The 20,153-nt window shown below is 34.2% G+C and overlaps 1 pseudogene; it reads right to left on the bottom strand.

The window, feature by feature from the left end:
- Positions 1 to 233: 233 nt before the first annotated feature.
- On the bottom strand, positions 234 to 1,907 carry LOC149184143 (uncharacterized; annotated as a pseudogene).
- Between the last annotated feature and the right edge of the window lie 18,246 nt (positions 1,908 to 20,153).

The raw sequence follows: 20,153 nt of genomic DNA, 5'->3' as shown, positions 1-20,153 counted from the left end.
CTAGGAATTAAAACTAATTAAAATTCCAAAAAATAAACCAAATCTGGATCAGATTGCAAAATGTCTCGAGTTGTGAAGGTTGCTGGTCAAATCTCTTTTGAAATAGGAATCCTCAAAGCTGCCATTTGTCATAGACTGCCACCTACTTTTGAATGCAAGGACGGTGGCTTTAATTCTAGAAATAATCCCCAACTGTCTGTTTAAATATTTGGAATTTTATTGCCAACCGTGTACTATCTCCCTGAAGATCTGCAATTCGATTTTCGGTTGCTGAATTTGTGCCTGGGAGTTGGATCTAAATCATGTAGCATTGCCCCAATTGCTCCAGCATGTCCTTCATGTCATAAGAATATTGCCTTAATCAGGTCTTTGGACCTTAACTGCATGGCAACTGCCAAAAGCCTCATAGCTACCTTATTACCATGCAGAAAACTGCCTGTAAACAAAACATGATCAACTCCTGCTGCACGAGCATGCAACATGGCAATTGAGCCAATGTTATTTGTAATCATTAGCAATGCTGCTCTTGCTAGATGCTCTGGTGTTTGCATTGCAGCATCCCTTTTCCTTGGTTCGACAAGCTTCCCGAATGAGCTGGCCACTATGGTTGCTGCTAGACCCATATCTGTATAATCACCACCATAAATATTCCCAACTAGCATATCAATCGGTGTTGAGTCTCCTCGTGTAGCAAGATTAAGGGCTTCCTCAAAGCTGTTACATCTTGTCAATGCTGATACAAGCCCCAAAAACGTGCTTCCACCAAGGCTTATTCCACCAACATGCTCAAACTGATCAGGAGAATCAACTCTTAAAATGTCAACACCTGATCCAATGTTTACCACAAGATATGGGTACAAACTCTGGCTTCCATCTAATGCTGCAACATTGACATCTTTTTCAAGAAGAGGACTCTTTGAAACAGCCGTAGTGCTCATATTCTTTCTACCATTACATCCTCCAATGGTATCCTCCTTACAATCACTGTTGACAAAACTCTCATCATCACCATGTTGCTTACCCTTCTCCCTTGGACAGAAATCATTTTCGTCTTCATCACTACAGTTCTTAGATGACTTCCAAGGCCGTTATATGCGTCCTGCTCTGTATGAACCTATAGGATACTCAAAGCTTTCATGTTGAGCAATCTTGACCAAAAAATCAATCCCCCGCACCAAGCTCTTCAATTCATCATTGTGCTTTAGCCGCAAGCCAGCAATTTCAGAAAACCTGGCAAGAAATTTGCAAGCTCCGCCACCAGTTGCTCCAATGGCTCTATCCTGATCAACAAGATAGTGTTCCCACGTGAGTCTCAAAAATTCCTCCATTCTCCAAGTCTCAAAACATTTGAAATGAAGCATTCCACGACCTGGCAGAAGAATAAGAACATGATTAGATAGCCATATTTTGCGGACGTTCCTTACTGGATAGATAGCAGAATGTGTTCCTTCACTCGTCCGTTCTTCTGTAAGCGCATAAAAAGAAGCTTTAATACTATTAAAATAAATACATGCTGGCGAGGTTTTTCCATATCTTCCATCCTGCATATTAGAATCTGTATATTCTGAATTTTGTAGCGGCTCCTGTAATTTGCTCGAATCAGGGTTCATTTCGAAAGAGCAATCAAACTGTGTCTCAATTCTGGCAGCAGGTTGGGTACCGCAAGCACCGATCTCCTTATGGGATTGTTCTCCTTTCCCTAAAGGTGGCTCTGAAAACATATCTTCAGATGGTTTACCAAATGCACTGGCCCTGCCTTTGCTTTTGTCCATTTTGCTAGTATCATTTTCACAGAGTTTCTCAGATTTGGTATCATTCCTAGTCTGGCCAAAATTCACACCTGGAGAAACCAATTCTCTAGCTGGCTCAAAGAAGACAACTTTGCAGAGTGTGCCACCTATATCCATGCCAAACCGTGCTGAAGGAGATGCTCTTGGGCCACGTTTCGTGAGCCAGCTGTAGCTACTGCCTCCAACATTCGTCCAACATAACTAATTTGCATTCAAAAGATGATTATAATTTTTAAGGAAACCCGTCATCTGGTTTATAAAATCCCTATTTGTAAGTCATGCAACCCTTTGAACCTTCAACCCATTTGTTTTCTATGAATTCGAGATGGAGCCGCAATTTGGCATGATTAAATACCATCTCCTCTTGTCTGCAAGTATATTATATACTGTTGATTGTTGAGGACCTTCGTAACCACACCCACCACTATTTAGCATGAAATTAGACACAAAGACACAAAAATTTCGGCTCTGTCATTGTATGGATAGCACGCCTTATATGGGTAGCGCGCCCACTCTATGGGTAGCGCGCACCCTCAATCACTGTCCACTGTTATGAAAACACGGCTTCGGCCCTATTTTTTCTGTTCTTCGATAGTTATATACCCATCAGGGACATTCAACATGTGCTCTGTACGATTTTGCTAAAGGAGATTGCAAGTTCTCAGGATTCTCAGCATCACCATCTTTTTCTTGGACAGTTCAGAATTTAGAATCAACTTTTTGCTTTCAACTGTAGCAAATTATCAAGAACTAGTAGCATGGGTGTCACATACTTAAAATCTGGCTAGCCCTCACTTTTTGATACCTGTAGGCAAAAGCTGAACAAGATATCCAATAAAACACTAACACGGCCATTATCAACACCTACTTCACAAGCTGCATTGTCTTCATGTAAAATTAGAGCCAAAACATGAGATATGAGGGACAACATACTATCAACCTTTACATGATCCAAAGTACAATGCTTGAGTTGTTCTACAAGAAATAATATAACCTTAGCCTGGAGCAATTTCATGCAAGTGGAAAATATCTCATCAATAGAAGGGGCGCTGAATCATCAGGAGGTGGTCCAACAGCTTGAGTTTGACATATTACTGTCTTTGAATCCTGAATAAATGCAACTTGCCATAGAATCTCTCGATGTATCATTTCAATGTCAAGAAGCATGTCCTTGCTATCATTCCCAAACTCTTGTTAAATGACTCATTTGCCAGTTATGAGCTCCAGCAGAGGCATATATGCGGTGATCCTTTTCTGATAAGTTGTAAAAGCCGTTTCCAGCATATTGAACAGAGACTTTGACAGCCACCTGTCTGAATTGGACTCTGACAGAGGATTTGAGAAGACAGAGTCTAACACCTGACTCAACTTGATTTGCTTCTTTCTTTGAGTTTTCAGACTTCTTTCGTTTCCAACAGACTTTCTTGAGGTGTCCTATTTTGTTGCAGTACCAGCATTTAGCTTTACACTTTTTGCCCTTTGATTTTGATCTGGAAGAACTCTTTTCTTTCTCCCTCTTTCCTTTGACCGACCTCTGGCTACCATGGCTTCTGGTGTAGAAGTTTCAATGTTGGAATTTCTCTGTACTTCTTCAAATAACAAAGCTCACACAGCTGAGTCAAATTCCAAGAATTTGGTTGTTCTCAAACTGATAGAAGTTACAAAGTGATCCCAAGACTCGGGCAAGGAACAAAACAAGGTAATAGAGTTGTCTTTTTCCTGAAATTTAACTTCAATATTTGATAACTAGAAAATAAGTGTATTAACAACATTTAAGTGTTCAACAATTTTAGTACCCTCCTTCATCTGAAGGCTATACAATTTCCTCTTCAAATAAATTAAGTTGGTTAACGATTTGGTCATATACAATGTTTCCAGTTTCCCCATAAACCTGTTGTTGAGGTTTCTTGAACAATGTTGAAGAGAACTTCATCTTCCAGGTACAACATGATGATGCTGAGAGCTTGGGCATCCAAGTCCTCCCAATCCAAAGTTGTCATGCCAACAAGTTTCTTTTTAACCCTATCTAATGCTTTGTGCAACCCTTGTTGCACCAGCAAATCGCTAACTTTCAGTTTCCATAATGCAAAATTGTTTTTGCCAGTGAACTTCTCCACCTCAAACTTAACATTCATCATTTTTTCCATTTCTTCCTACAAATACTCCTACTAGGGTTTCCTTCTTTAAAAAAAAAATTGCTTTCCTTCTTTCAACTAGGGTTAAAAAAAAAAAAAATGGTTTCTAGTCAAAGTAGGGTCAGACCCCATCAACATCAAGCCGTATCGATATCCACATCACCAAAAGACGGAAATTGAGAGACTAATCCAAGCCCTTTTAAAGTGTGGGATCATATCAAAAAGTAAAAGTATGTATGCTACTCCATTGGTATTGGTAAGGAAGGAGGATGGTTCATTCAGGTTATGCATTGAATATAGAGGATTAAACAAAATAATGATTAAAAACAAATTCCCAATTTCCTTTATCAATGAAATGTTGGATGAACTACATGGCACAAAATACTTCTCAAAATTGGACTTAAGGTCAGGCTATTACCAAATCAGAATCAAGTTGGAAGACATACCAAAAATGACATTCCGAACACATGAAGGTCACTATGAATTTAAAGTAATGCCATTTGGGTTAACCAATGCACCAGCAACGTTCCAAGCCACTATGAACTAATTGTTTCGTCCATATATTAGGAAGTTTGTATTAGTATTCTTATGATATTTTAATTTACAGTAAAACTTGGAAGGAGCACTTACAACATTTGGATAAAGTTCTTACACTACTGAAAGAGCATCGGTTCTATTATCACACTAAAATTTCCCTAGGGTTGTCATGAAAGAAATAATAGAGGTAACCATAAACCTACTTTTGAGATCGGGATCTAGCCTTCTTAACGCTAAAAAAGGGCTCTCTCTTTATGATTTAACATTGTTGAGTCAATTGATTTTAGGCTAGTTATTTAAGGCTTGGTTGGTTTTTGATTTGACTTGGTGGTGGAATCATTGATTCAGATGGATAGATAAGTGTCTTTTTACCATTGGGCCATGGAGTCCAAATGTCAAGAAAACAGGACTGAATCAAAGTTCTAAAGATAGTGTTCACAGGTCAAGGTAGCTGAGTAAATTTAGATCTTTTAGGTTAGATGGTGAAGTGGTTTTTCAATCGGGGTTAAGGGGCGCTCAAGGATTCCTCAAACCGGATAATGAAGGAAATGAAAGAGTTCAATTGAAACTAGGGAGCAATGAAAAATTCCCTACTCTGGATATCAGAAGAAAACATAAAAATGAATAATTGTTCAAGGCAGTGTACTTAAACAAATTCCGAAGTAAAATTCCAATTATTTCATTCAAATTTGAAAAAACATGTATGTTTGTGAAATACTTAAGAAAACAACAATTTGACAAATGAAAGATACTTCACTGAAGTGGCCCAACACATGAATCTTATAATGCAATGCCTTTATTACTCAGTCTAGTCTGCTAACTTGAATTTTTTTACAATAAACCCTCAAGTTTTCAGATCAATGTAACTATAGAAATGTTCAACAATCCACACCTCTATACTTTGAATTATGAAGTATTTATACAAAAAATAGTTTGAAAATATCCTAAACGGTTTTAGGAATTATTCAAGGAAAATAAATATCTTCATGCAAGAAGACAGAGACACCTAGGAAATTAAAAGGCTAGTTGTCCCTTCTTTTACTGATTTGTTGTTTGTTGTTTTGATCTTTTGTTGATTTCTCTCTTTGGCTATTGCTCTATGGTGACTGTCCTTTTACTCTTGGCTTTTGACTGATACTCTTTCATCTGATACTCTTTGACTTAGCTGATCTGCTGTTTTACTTTGACTGTTTTGTATTCACTGTTTACCTTGATTTTTGCAGTAAATCATTTAACTTTTCCCAAGTCTCTATATCTGGTAACTTAATATTTACCATTCTTCTATAGACTTCATCAGCTTCTGTGTATTTTGCAAAGGTGGGCTTGTTTACAAAAAGATGTTTTACCTCATGCTGGAGGTAAAAGAGGTTCTCAAAAGCCTAGTAAAGGAATTTTCCTATAGGCATCCCTTTCATGGAGGAACTGCTGGCTTGTTCCTTTGCCACTTCTCTGATTCTATTATCATAGTCTTCATGTGGCATTAACCTGTCATTAATTACCAGTGGATTAGGTAGACCTTCCTACCTCAAAGAATCAAATTTCACCATGAACCTTCCTATTGCCAGCTCCATTGTTTGGCACTTGTCCTCAAGTTGTGTCATCAGGTTTCTCTTGGTGATTACCTTTTTAACCTCTAGTATGGTCCCAGTTCTATCAGCTATTCCAAGTTCCTGCAATTCATATTTATTCTTTGAGTTAAGGAAGTAGATTATTCTTGAGGCTTCTTCTGGCATATTTCCAAGTTCCACCCTAAATATTTGAATTGCCTCACCAACCTCTTTGACCAAGTCATTTTGTTCAAATATTACCTGTAAATATGGCCAAATATCATTGGTTGAGTCAATGATATTGGCTCATAAAAGATGTTTTGCTTGGGCTAGTGTCTCTTTTAGTGTTAATTCTTTCTCCAGCTTCCTATCTTTCCATTCAACCTGTTTGTCTTCGGAACTTCATTCTTATGCATAACTTGAGCCAGTTTCTTCTCATCCTCTAGAATTTTCATTTGTTCCTTAAGTCTATTTATTTCAGTGGTCTGGATGGACATATCCTCCATGGATTTGACCAGTTTAGCTGCTTCATCACTAGGATGAGTTGTTGTTGTTGTTGAACCTATTGCTGATGTAGTTGCTGATGCAGTTGGAAGTGTTGTAGCTAGTGGAGCTGTTGGGGCCAATGAAGCTTCCAAAGTGGAAGGAACTGTTGTAGTAACTGTAGGAATAATAGTAGTAGTAGCTGTCTTAATGTTGGCCTATTTTAGCTGTATTAAATTGTCCAATTCATTCTCCATTTCTTTCAATTGAGCATTCAGTTGAAGAATGAGGTCCATCATTTCATCTTTCTGGCTTTAGCTTTCTATAACCTCCTTGGTCTGTGGATGTTCAGAAGGAGGCAACTTCAGTTGCTTCTTCAGTGCAACAATGTCTTCATTTTTCTTCTTGTACACTCACTTGAAGGAACACAAAGGTGACCCAGGTAGCATAATAATGGATCTTGGAGGTGGAAATTTGGAACTTTTTTCCATCCACTAGCATCTAGTAAAAGGTGGAAAACTTTGGATCGTTCTTGTACAGTTGTGGCCATCGAGACATCTCATGGAGAGAAATAGTTAGTTCCGCGACTGGGGGCCAAATTAGGCAATATACAACATGATTGGTGTTTCCCTTATTTACTTAATGTTCAAGTGGAATTTTTGCATATATCTTGACCACTTTTGATGGAAATAATTCTACAACTTTCCTTGTGTTTCTATAAACTGAAAAGTTCGATGATATGTGTGGATGATCGTATCCTTCCCTAGAATGTAATGTTTCCATTGTTGGAAAGCTTGCATGATAGAATAAATATCTTTATCATAGGTGGGGTACTTCTGAATTGTATCGAAAAGTGTCTCACTCTGATAGGCCATCAAATTTCCTTATTGGGTGAGAACTTCACCAATAGCATAGTCAGTGGTGACTATCTCGATTTCAAATGGTTGTTGCAGGTTTCACAATGTGAGTATAGGTGTAGAGCATAGGAAATGATTTAGCTCAAAAAACGCCTTATGTTGGGACTTAGACGAGGAAAATTTTTCTTTTTCTTCACCCTCAGTAACCTGACTCAAAGGCCTAGTGAGATGGGAGAATCCCAACATGAACCTTCGATAAAAATTCGCAATGCCCAAAAAGATGCAAAGCACTCTTAGAGTGGCCGGGGTTGGCCAATCTCGAATGACTTGGATCTTAGCCAGATCCACATGCATGCCTTTCTCATCTATGATTTAACCTAGATATTAAACCTAGCTCATGGCAAAGGTGCATTTCTCTAGGTTGGCACATAGTTTGTGTTGTCGCAGGGTTTGAAGGTCATGTCGAATGTCTTACAAATGCTCTTCCCAACTCTATTTGAAGATAAGAATGTCATCTAGATATACAACCACAAACGAGTTGGTGAAGGCCCGTAATATGTCATCCATCAGCCTCATAAAAGTTGCAAGCGCATTTGTCAATCCGAAAGGCATGACCAACCATTCAAAAAGGCCCTCCTTGAATTTGAAGGTGGTATTCCATATATTTGTGGGCTTTATTAGAAATTGGTGATAGCCAAACTTCTTATTGATCTTGCTGAAATACTTGGCCCGCTTGAGCTAGTCAAGAAGGTCATTAATCTGTGGGATTGGATACATGTTCCTAGTAGTGATTTTGTTCAGTGCTTGATAATCAATGCAGAGCCTATAGGTCCCATCCTTCTTCTATATAAGTAAAATCAGGCTCCTACATAAAGAACTTGGTCGGATGTTCCCTTTTAGCAGAAACTCTTGGATATACAGCTTGATCTCTTCATTTTATAGAATGGAGCGGTGGTACATTGTCCCATTGGGTAGAGGTGATCAAGGGATCTAAACGATAGAATGCTTGACCTAACATAGTAAGGGCACCCCTCTGGGTAATGATAAGATGTCCCTGTATTCTTCCATGAACTTATCCACTTTCTTCTACTGCATGGATAAACTTTTCCCAGGGCCATGGATGTGGCCACGATTTTCTCAGTCTCGGAGATGATTTTACTACATTTCTTAGCAAAGATCAAAGAGATGGCAATAGGTAGGTTTTCCTCTGGTATCCTGTATAACGTATTTCCCAAACTAATAGTAATAGTGCAAGGCCTAGACTCATACACAACATGACACTTCCACAAGTATGGTTGGCCTATTAATACATCACAAAATTCAAGAGGAGCAACATCACAAAGTATCTCATTCGTGAAGGGCTTGATGTTGTAGGGAATGCAACATTGTTGGCTGACACAAAGATCTCGTCCTTGGTGAAGCCACCCATTGGTGTACGGTTGTGGGTGTGGTGTGGTCGGTAGGCCCAACAGCTTCACGAACTTAGTTGAAATGAGGATATGTTGGATGCCGCTATCGACAATGAACTATAGCGGAGAACCCTTCACCCACATTTGTGAGTGGAAGAGACGCTCCCTCTCTTCTAGATATTCAAGCTCAATCTTTCGGATCTTGGTGGTGGCAATGGTGGAACTAGGTTCTACATCAATAATCTTCTTCCCCTTGTCACTCCCCTTGTTAGGTTCTATATCATCATCAAAACATGCATCAAACTTTGAAGCTTTTAGCTTGACCACCAAGAATTGTTTGGCGCGACACTCATTTGCATTGTGAGTGGGGTTCTGTTGTAGTAAAAACACAACCCCCCATTTTTGACTTGCTCAACTCAAATAATGGGGACCATTTCTATAAAAAATTTGGGCTAAGCAACTTTTTGGATTTTTATTTAGTTGATTGCCCTATGTTTTTGTTAATTTTACATTCTCTTTCGATTCTTGTTTTGATTGCTTGGTTAGAATCGTTTTTTTACAAGCTTCCCATTGACGCTTGTTTCGCCTCATTTGGTCAACTGGTTTGAAAATGGCACTCCTTTGAAGTCTCATCATTTATCTAGCCTAGGTTAAAAATGTATAAAATGTACAATATTGCATTTTGTAAATAAATTAGTTCAATAAGGCATTCATTTTAAATATTAACCCGTAGCAAGTTTCTACTAACATTTTTCATTTTTAGTCATGCAGCCAAATTATTAATTATCGGGGTTTTAAGAAATTCACTCTAATTTCCAAATCAAATCCTAAACTCAAAAACCCAAACATTCAAGTGGCTGTAGTTTATTTTTATTATTTTTAATTATTTTTCAAGTGGCTATAGTTTAGATAATTTCACAACTTAATTAAAATTCATTAAAATAAAAACAAAACCAAAATGAAAAATAGTATTAAATATTAATTTAATTAAATTTAATTAATATAATTAATATAATTAAATTAAAATTTAATATAAAAAATAAATAAATAATATATAATCGCATCGGAGGTTTTATTCGGAACATATTATAAAAAACCCCGACATTACACCATACCCCCGATGCGATATCGGGTCGAAAGTCTTGTTCGCAATGTATTTTACAAATCCCCGATGCACACCATAACACCCATAACCCCCGATGCGATATCGCATCGGGGAAGTTCACTTGACACAAGTCTATCAACCCGTCCATCCTCCGATTTGCCGATGCGATGGATCATGACACATTAACTCAAGTCGCATTAAAACTTTGGTATTTGATTTCAAGTTTTCGAATCACTCATACGTATGAGTGAAGTGAGGAAAGGTAAGTAATATAAGGTAGGTATATTAGTTTAAAGATATAATATAATATATCAAATTAATTTTTTAATATTTTAAATTAGTTAATATATATTAATTAATTAATGAATTTTAATTTAATCAGATTAATTAATTTATGATATTTAATTAATTTGATTAATTTAGATTTAAATATCATTTAGAATTAGTTTTTAATTAGATTAAATTTGTTTATAAATAGTTAATTAGATATTAGTTAGTTAGATTAATGATTAACAATTAAATTAGAAACTAATTTAGGATTAGATTTTTAATTCAAATTCTGATTTTTAGCCCAGCAACAGAATTTCCAGATTCATGCCAAATTTGACTCATCAACTTTGGAAGCACATAGAATGAGTTTTACTTGGCCAAATGAGGCCCAGGACGGCTCATTGGAAAGAGAAAATCAAGGAGAACATTTTGGAGGAGGTTTCACTAACAGATTTAATCATTTATTGGGTCAAAAATCAGGCAGAAGATCAAGCTCCGAATTTTGAAAACAAAATCAATTTTCTGAGTTATTTTCTTCATTTTCATTTGTCCAAAACCTCTTCTAATTGCAGATCCATTGGTTAATCATATCTCTGGCCAATTAAACCATCCCAGGCATCAAGAGAAAGTTTATATTTTTTATTTTTATTTAAATAGAATTTGATTGGATTTGATTTAAATGCCAGCAACGCCATGATTGATTTTATTGTTGCATTTTAATTTATTTTGATTTCTTTTTGCAGGAAAACAGTGGAAAGAATATGGAGAAAAAGATCTCAATCAATGAGAAGGCTCCAGCAATTGAAGATCAGGATTTTTGAGCAAATAAAATTGGATTTAACAGATTTCTCTTCAACAAACTCTTCTCTCAAGAATTCCTTCACAAATATTATAAATAATAGATTGCAGAAAGGAATAAAGGGGCTGCTCTCCTCTGCAATTTTAGACTTCTAAAAGCACTACTGTAATAGGAGTTTAGAGTTGTAGGTGAGAGGAGAGAAAATCTCAGATCTGGGGATTATTGAGGATTTTCCCTTTGTATCTTGAATTATGTTTGAAGAGCAAAGTTTGCACTATTGTGACTTTAGCTTTGAAAGTAGAAGTTCAAGCAATATAAAGAGCTGTTGGAGACCAAGGTCAGAGAAATGAATGCAATAAATTGGTATTTTTAATACTATTGTTTCAAATATCAGTTTCATTTTTATGGTAACAAAAATGTGTCATTTTATTCATGTTTGTGCACTATTGTCAATATGGGTAGTTTGTCTCAATGTTGTTATCATGTATCTCTGTTCTTATGGATTAATTTCTGATTTCTGAGTAACTATTTACTCAGGAATCTGCCTTATTAAAACTGATTTATTGAATGGTAAATGTTGTGAACTATTTCCACATATTATTGTTTAATTATTGGATTTGCTGATTTGATAATCAATATCATTTATGTGAACTACTCCCTGAGTGTTGTTGGTTTATTATTTCAGTTAAAAGGTCTCAATAGGATGTGTTTTGATATCCATAATATCAGTTAATTGAACTACTTCATTAACTTGATATTCATTATAAACAAGACATATTTAAATCTCGATACTTTAATTATCTTGCTCTTAGTTGGGTTAGATCTATATCTGCCTAATTAAGATAGGATTTAGATTAGTTTCTTTTGCTTGCATCATATAATAAGCTTGCATTTAGAATAAATTCTACATTCTTTTAAGTCCTCTCCTCAAAGAGGAAAAACTTTAGTTGTGGCTTGGCTGAACCCAAAATCAGCTTAAGGGTCATTCTTTTGCCTGATCAGCAAGAAGAAGTGATCTGATATCCCTGTCTATTGGTAGTTAAGAAATATCATAAACCAATAGCAATAGGGAAAAGGTAACTGGACCTAGTTGAACCAGTCGGAGCCACCACACCAAACAGAAAAGGAGTTGCTTTTAAGGTTCGGACCGGGTGGTTATCCCCCAATGTTGTTGCAGCGATTTTCGAGGCATCAACATTTTTGGCGCTAGAAGGAGGGCCTGAGACTTTTTTGTCTGTTGGAGTCTTTTCAATTTTAATATTTTATTTATTGTGATGACTCCTCTTAAACTTCCAATTTGGAGTTGCATCCATGGACGTGCATCTTCCAATACCCCACCTGAAGTGGTAAGACTCTTGTCTCAGGTAAAGTTCAATGGTAAGAGAAATTCTTCTGCTTTTAACCATGTCCTTCAATTTATTCAAAATGTTTCAAATTATGATTTTCAAGGAATTGATGAAGGCATCTTATGCAGAATATTTACTCTCACATTTGCGGCAAAAGCCAGAAACTTGTGTAGAACTTTTCCAGTTGCTTCAATCCACAGCTGGGATCAATTTGTTACAATTTTCATTTGTAAATTTGACAGTTATGATTATGAACAGGTATGTGAAGAGATTGAATATCTATGTAGGTTTGAAAATGAGTCTGTTAATGATTTTAATATTCGATTTCATTTGAATTGCTTAAGATTTAAGGACGAAGATAAACCTACGGAAGAAGAATCATTAGATTGGTTTGAATATATTTGTTCTCTTCCAATCCATATGAAATTGATTCAAGCTTTGTTCCATCCCCTTCTAATATAAATGAGAATCCCAATTTGGATGTGCAAATAAATTGTGATGAAGTGGTTTCACAAAGCTTGGAAAATATTTCCATTCAAATGCAAGAAGATAACAATAGCAATTTTGAAGAAAGAGCCGCCTTGAAATATGAAAGCTACTTTGAATTAAATTCGGAAAATCAAATCGCAAATCGGCAAGTACAAGCAGCAATCAAAGTAAATAAAATGCAAACTGCTGTACAAATTTCTGAATTCCTCCATGATGAGAAAATGTCGAAATCGCAGCAGCAAAGCAGCTTTCTTCAACAAAGCATGAGTATGCAAAGGAATGATCTACAATCTGAAATTTACAATGAGCATAATGCACAAGAGCTTTCAAACAGAGACAGTTTTAAATGCATTGTTTCAGGTTCACATTTTTCTCTTTATCCTAATATTTTTAATGATGGTAATATTTTTCCTCTTGGTACTAATGATATTTCAGAAATTAAAGAGGATGATTTAAATGAATTACCATTAAATTTTTATCAAAATAAAGAAACAATAATTGATCATTCTTTTGCCACTAATGAACATGAGATTTTTGTTCCTCCTTGCTTTGGTATATTGGATGAGATGAAAGGGAATTCTAGACAATCTTGTGAGGTCATTTATGATGATTACTTTGACATTGAGGATGTTGATTTCTATTCTTCTCAAGAGAATCCTCATGATAAAATTCAAATAACATCTGAGGATGTGGAACGCTTCAATTTACGAATTATTTCAACTAATCCTCATTTTAGAATAGCAAATTATCTTTATGATTTCACCATTCAAGAAATCATTCCAATTTATGATTCATATGAGGATCATACTCCCATTCCTATTCATCATCATAATTCGTTTTCTAGTTCACAAGTTGGAATTCAAAATTATTCAAATTCCATAATTCTGGTCATTCCTTGTGAAAATGAAATCATTTCAAAACAATTCCAATTGTGCTGTAACATTAGTTGTACAAATAGTGATTTCATTTTATTTTTTCTTTCACAGCTATTTTGTTTAAACTTAGATTTATTTTCTGATTTTATTTTGCAAAATTTTCACATTTTTCGCTGGCATATTGAATACCTTACTATCAAACACTCAATTGATGCATTGCCCAATTGAGAAATTCAAGTTTCATATTATAATCATCAACATCGAAAGATATTAATATTCCAATTTATATCAATGCTAATGTTTCATCAAGAGCTTCTATTTTTTCAAAGGCAATGTCAACAAGAGAATGTATTTTTGCAATCTGGCCAGCAATTCAATTCAATTAATAAATTGCCATTTTATTTGAAAGGCTTCCATCCATTTTTCATTGACTCATTTGAAAATTGTTTGGAAATTTTTCCTTCAAGGAAAATTGTCAATGATTTAACATTTGTACATAACACTAACAAATTTTTTCAGGTCAAAGAATCTAAAAGCTTATCTTCACAATCTGGTCTGTTATCTCTTCCTTTGAACATTTCTCAATCCTTAATAGAAATCCATCCAGATTTTTACGATCCAATTGATAGTTAATTGGAAAGGAAATTCAAGAGAAAGAGATTTTAATCAACTTGCTAACACTAACTGTGCATTCTGATTTCATATTTAATTTTCTTAGTTTAATTAGATTTGTATTTTTATTACTAACATTTGAACAGTACATATATGCGGGAATAAAAATGAGAGAATGGTTACACTGGAAATATGACTATACCTAGTCATTTTCATGTATATGGTTAGAATAGGAGTAGAATTAATTTAGTTAGTTTGTTTTGTATAGTTAATTTGTTTTAACAGTTCTATAGCAATCAACCATTCTCATACATGTTCAGTGGAAACATTTTTCCCTATCAGAAAATTTTAATTCTTGCTTTCTTTTAAATTTCTTACAGCAATACCTCTACTCTGCCTATTTTGAATAATGTCTTGATTAAATTCAATTAAAGTTGCACTTGGTATCGATTGCCTCAAAGCCACTTTTCTTCATTTCGGGATTTCCTTCTAAGATTTTCTTTTGAAATTTATACGGTAAGGATTTAAGGATATAAAAGCTTCATGATCCCATTATCCCATGAAATGTATCACTGTCTATCATAAGCTTAATTCTAATTCAATCATTATTAGTCAGTCTAACCTTTCACGGTAATCATATGAAGTTCATATTATCTTCCTCGAAATTTGTTAAGGATGTCCATTTTGCTAAGTGCACACATTCAAATCTGTTTTGATACTTTTTCACAATTAGTGGCTTTATCCCATTCTGATCTTTAGTTTATTATTTGATGCTACAAAACGCATCATATTCATTTACTAAAGGTATTATTGAACAGTCGCTATAACAATACGGATTCTTCTCAAGTTATTCGGAATGAGCAGAGGTAATAAATTGTTGTTTCACTTCAAAAGGGAAGCATAGTTTCATATTTATTTCTGGTAAATTTTATATTTCCTGAACATGAATAAACGGATTTTATTGAGGCTGATTGCACACTTAGATTTAGAATAAATGATGAGATGATTTTGAACAAAGTCGAAATTTTGATAAATCAAAGGAAGAATTTGAAGATTCGTAAGGTAAAATTTGCAAACAATTTCCTTCCAGGTACGCATTTACAAGTTCGTCCTCATCTCTTATTAGTTTCTCTTTTCCTTAGTTTATTTTTTATTCGTGTTATGTTTTATTTACAGGTTTTCATTTGTTTTCAAAAACTTGAAGTAAGCAGTAAACCCATTTCAAATTTGCAATAGGCTCAGGGAAATTTTATTTGTGATGCATTAGAATTTAAGCATTTTTAATTTTGCTTTTATTCACTTAGAAAACACAATTGAAATTTCAAGGAATATCATAAGACCATTCGCATCATAAGATTTCATCGGAAGTAGTTCTTAGCATTTCTTTTGATAACAAATTGTTCATAAAATACCTCCGATGTATTATCTTACTTATATGCCATATCGCATTTCGCATGTCAGAGCTTTGCAGTCAAAGTATACTTCCATTATTGTGAATCACCAATAATCGGCTTTACCGATATTGCGATGAACACATAATCCCGGACCCGATATGAAATTCAAATCAAGTTTAAAAAATATTGCGTCCGTTTAATCGCAATAATGGTAGGAACATAATTTTAAAGTGGTCAATGTCTCGGATACGATATGCTATCAAATTTTCATCATAAAATTATCGGGTCCACTCTTCATCGCATATCGGCATATCAAATATTGTTACACCATGTGCTAAAAATTGCCGATCGCCGACTAGCCACGTCATTCATTGCATATCGGCATCACAAGAATCATATCGTGTTACATCAGGTACCAAAAGTTTGCCAATCGCCGATATCGCAATCGCTTCGTCGCATTGTTATTTATGCCTACATCAAATCTCTGATTCTGTGATGTGCGATGCGCGATGTGGGAAGCACAGTGTCAATATTCCCCAATCCCCGATATAATATTTCTTTAATGATGCGATCGCTCCATCTCATAGCACAACTTCACATCGCATATTTTCATATCGGTGATTTGCTGTTGCAACCTTTGATGTGAGAGCTTCCAATGCATGCCTTTCAGCCATTAACATTTAATCAATATTTGGCATAGCAATAAAAGTGAAGTTTTTCAAATTAAAATTCAAGCATGGTGAATAAACATGTTGTGTGGATCATCCGATGAGGCGATGTGTTAAAATGAGCTTGGGTAACCACTATGCAAAAAAAACAATTGATGACAAATTTGCAGCATACAAAAATCATTTCAATTTCTCATACATTTTAGTTTTAAATATATAATTCCATAATTAAAAATGGAATTCAAGACCTCTATCTTCATATTTAAATTTTATTATCTTGGATTTGGTCTTGATTCTGAACAACTTATCAAATCATGGAGTTCATATGAAACATATAATATTCTGAGGAATAGTCATTACTACAAATTCTCATTCTCATTTCTGATGCATTTGTTTTAATTTCAATTCCCCTGAGCACTAAGCATTCTATTTTGATATTTTACTGCTTGCTTTAGTTTAAATAAAATAAATAATGATTTTGGGTTATAGGATTTTGGTTAGTGTGACTTCTTCAAGTTTTTAATGTTAATTAAAATAAGGAGTCAGCTAGTTTGGAGAAATTGATACCTTTCAGGTAAGATCAAAAGCAATTATCCAATGGTAAGATTCATGTACCCACTTCCATTAATTTCCATTTCATCACTCTAGTTTCATTTTTGTTTTTAAATTATGCTGATATAAAACTTTGTTTTGCAGCTCTCCATTTGAAATTTCCAATCCTCCGCCAGACCATATTTTCTAAGTCCATACTTTTCTCCAAGTTTTATTTCAATAAGCAGCAATAATCTTCATCGAAACAGCTACACCAAGAAGTTTCTGAACCTTTAGTTTGTTTCTTTAAGCATTCATTTTATTAGAAAATGATCAAGATGATGCTTTGAAACAAGAAGATTAATATCATACAAAAAGTTTTCATTGTGGCTGAATTTTATCGTCACTGCTATCCAAAAGGCCTAAAACAATTACAATCCTGCAAGGTATGATTTTTCTAAATCTCAACATAAGAAGGAATGATTACACGATTATTTTCTTTTCTTCATATTGTTGAGACATTAGTATAAACATTCTTGTTTGAGTTTATCCTTCGAAACTTGGATTTTCTTTTCCACTTTTAAAATTTCTTTGTTTTTATTTTTGTTCACTAATTTCTTTTCTCATTTTAGCATAAGTATTCTTTTTCTTTGGATTTCAGTTTTGATTTTGGTGACTTTTCCATTATTTGTATGGAAGGCCTATTTGTTACCTAACAATGGTCAGGATACGTGGAGAAAAATTGTTAATAGTCACCTATTAGCTTTTTCTTAAATCTCTTAGTAAAGTTTGATTTTCTTATTATAAAAGTAGACATACTTAAGGAAGAGATTACCAATGAAGAGAAGTTGGCAAAGTATCATAAAATCTGAAAATTTATTTTTCATCAAATTGTAATCATTTTGAGATTTCAAAATTTTATTAAGATCTTTCAAAGTTTTATTATCAGTCAAGGAAAGTTATTTATAACCAAGTAAAGACACTTTACAGCAAAGCACCTTTAACTCTGAAATTGTCATTCTTAACTCTTAAGGAGTCAATGATTCTCCCTGTCCCAAAGAGTCTTATTTTTCTAGAGTATAATCCAGAAATATATTTAAACTTAAAAGATAAGAGGTCTCATCATGAGCCTGCTTATCATGATCATAGGGAAAAATAGGCTGACATTACCAACACTGCTAAACAAACCAGGGTAATGGCTTATGATTGCAAACAATTATAAGACAAGGGGTCTCATCACGAGCCAGCTTGTTCAGTCCAATTTTAACCTGTGAATGGCATTGCCAACTATCTGGCCACCAAACCAGGACAATGGATTTTAAGAGAAATAAAAATAAAATTCAAAGAAAATAAACATATATAAATGGATTTATCTCTAGATCAATAATTCTTAAACAAACGGGATTCTGGATCATTTATGATTAAAAGGTAACCCTGTCGAAACTATAGATGTTTGCTGGCAGCAGTGGCTCTACCTATGAAAAAGGAGTATATTTTAAAAGCTAAGCTGTAAAGTGACCCCTGCTTTAATTCTACAACTAATTAAGGACTCATGTAGAGTTTTGAAATATTTTAATGTATGAGGAATTTTAAGAAAAATTACAATTAGATGATTCTTGCTTTTATTCAGACTAATGAAATTAGTCAAGCATTTCAAGCATAATTTTATCTTCTTTAATTATTTTTACTTTAATCTCATTAAACAGAGATAATTGGTTCTTCTCCCGCGTGTCGCCATTGTTGTGGTAAAAACACAACCCCCCATTTTTGACTTGCTCAACTCAAATAATGGGGACCCTTTCTATAAAAAATTTGGGCTAAGCACCTTTTTGGATTTTTATTTAGTTGATTGCCCTACGCTTTTGTTAATTTTACATTCTCTTTCGATTCTTGTTTTGATTGCTTGGTTAGAATCGTTTTTTTACAAGCTTCCCATTGACGCTTGTTTCGCCTCATTTGGTCAACTGGTTTGAAAATGGCACTCCTTTGAAGTCTCATCATTTATCTAGCCTGGGTTAAAAATGTATAAAATGTACAATATTGCATTTTGTAAATAAATTAGTTCAATAAGGCATTCATTTTAAATATTAACCCGTAGCAAGTTTTTACTAACATTTTTCATTTTTAGTCATGCAGCCAAATTATTAATTATCGGGGTTTTAAGAAATTCACTCTAATTTCCAAATCAAATCCTAAACTCAAAAACCCAAACATTCAAGTGGCTGTAGTTTATTTTTATTATTTTTAATTATTTTTCAAGTGGCTGTAGTTTAGATAATTTCACAACTTAATTAAAATTCATTAAAATAAAATCAAAACCAAAATGAAAAATAGTATTAAATATTAATTTAATTAAATTTAATTAATATAATTAATTTAATTAAATTAAAATTTAATATAAAAAATAAATAAATAACATATAATCGCATCGGAGGTTTTATTCGGAACATATTATAAAAAACCCCGACATTACACCATACCCCCGATGCGATATCGGGTCGGAAGTCTTGTTCGCAATGTATTTTACAAATCCCCGATGCACACCATAACACCCATAACCCCCGATGCGATATCGCATCGGGAAGTTCACTTGACACAAGTCTATCAACCCGTCCATCCTCCGATTCGCCGATGCGATGGATCATGACGCATTAACTCAAGTCGCATTAAAACTTTGGTATTTGATTTCAAGTTTTCGAATCACTCATACGTATGAGTGAAGTGAGGAAAGGTAAGTAATATAAGGTAGGTATATTAGTTTAAAGATATAATATAATATATCAAATTAATTTTTTAATATTTTAAATTAGTTAATATATATTAATTAATTAATGAATTTTAATTTAATCAGATTAATTAATTTATGATATTTAATTAATTTGATTAATTTAGATTTAAATATCATTTAGAATTAGTTTTTAATTAGATTAAATTTGTTTATAAATAGTTAATTAGATATTAGTTAGTTAGATTAATGATTAATAATTAAATTAGAAACTAATTTAGGATTAGATTTTTAATTCAAATTCTGATTTTTAGCCCAGCAACAGAATTTCCGGATTCATGCCAAATTTGACTCATCAACTTTGGAAGCACATAGAATGAGTTTTACTTGGCCAAATGAGGCCCAGGATGGCTCATTGGAAAGAGAAAATCAAGGAGAACATTTTGGAGGAGGCTTCACTAACAGATTTAATCATTTATTGGGTCAAAAATCAGGCAGAAGATCAAGCTCCGAATTTTGAAAACAAAATCAATTTTCTGAGTTATTTTCTTCATTTTCATTTGTCCAAAACCTCTTCTAAT

Source organism: Pinus tabuliformis, chromosome 3_2 (genome assembly GCF_031772625.1).
Source record: "Pinus tabuliformis cultivar Carrire ecotype Pingquan chromosome 3_2, CPIR1, whole genome shotgun sequence".
In the NCBI taxonomy this organism is placed as follows: domain Eukaryota; kingdom Viridiplantae; phylum Streptophyta; class Pinopsida; order Pinales; family Pinaceae; genus Pinus; species Pinus tabuliformis.
The sequence above is the reverse complement of the archived record's forward strand: the minus strand, read 5'-3'. Positions and strand labels throughout refer to the sequence as shown.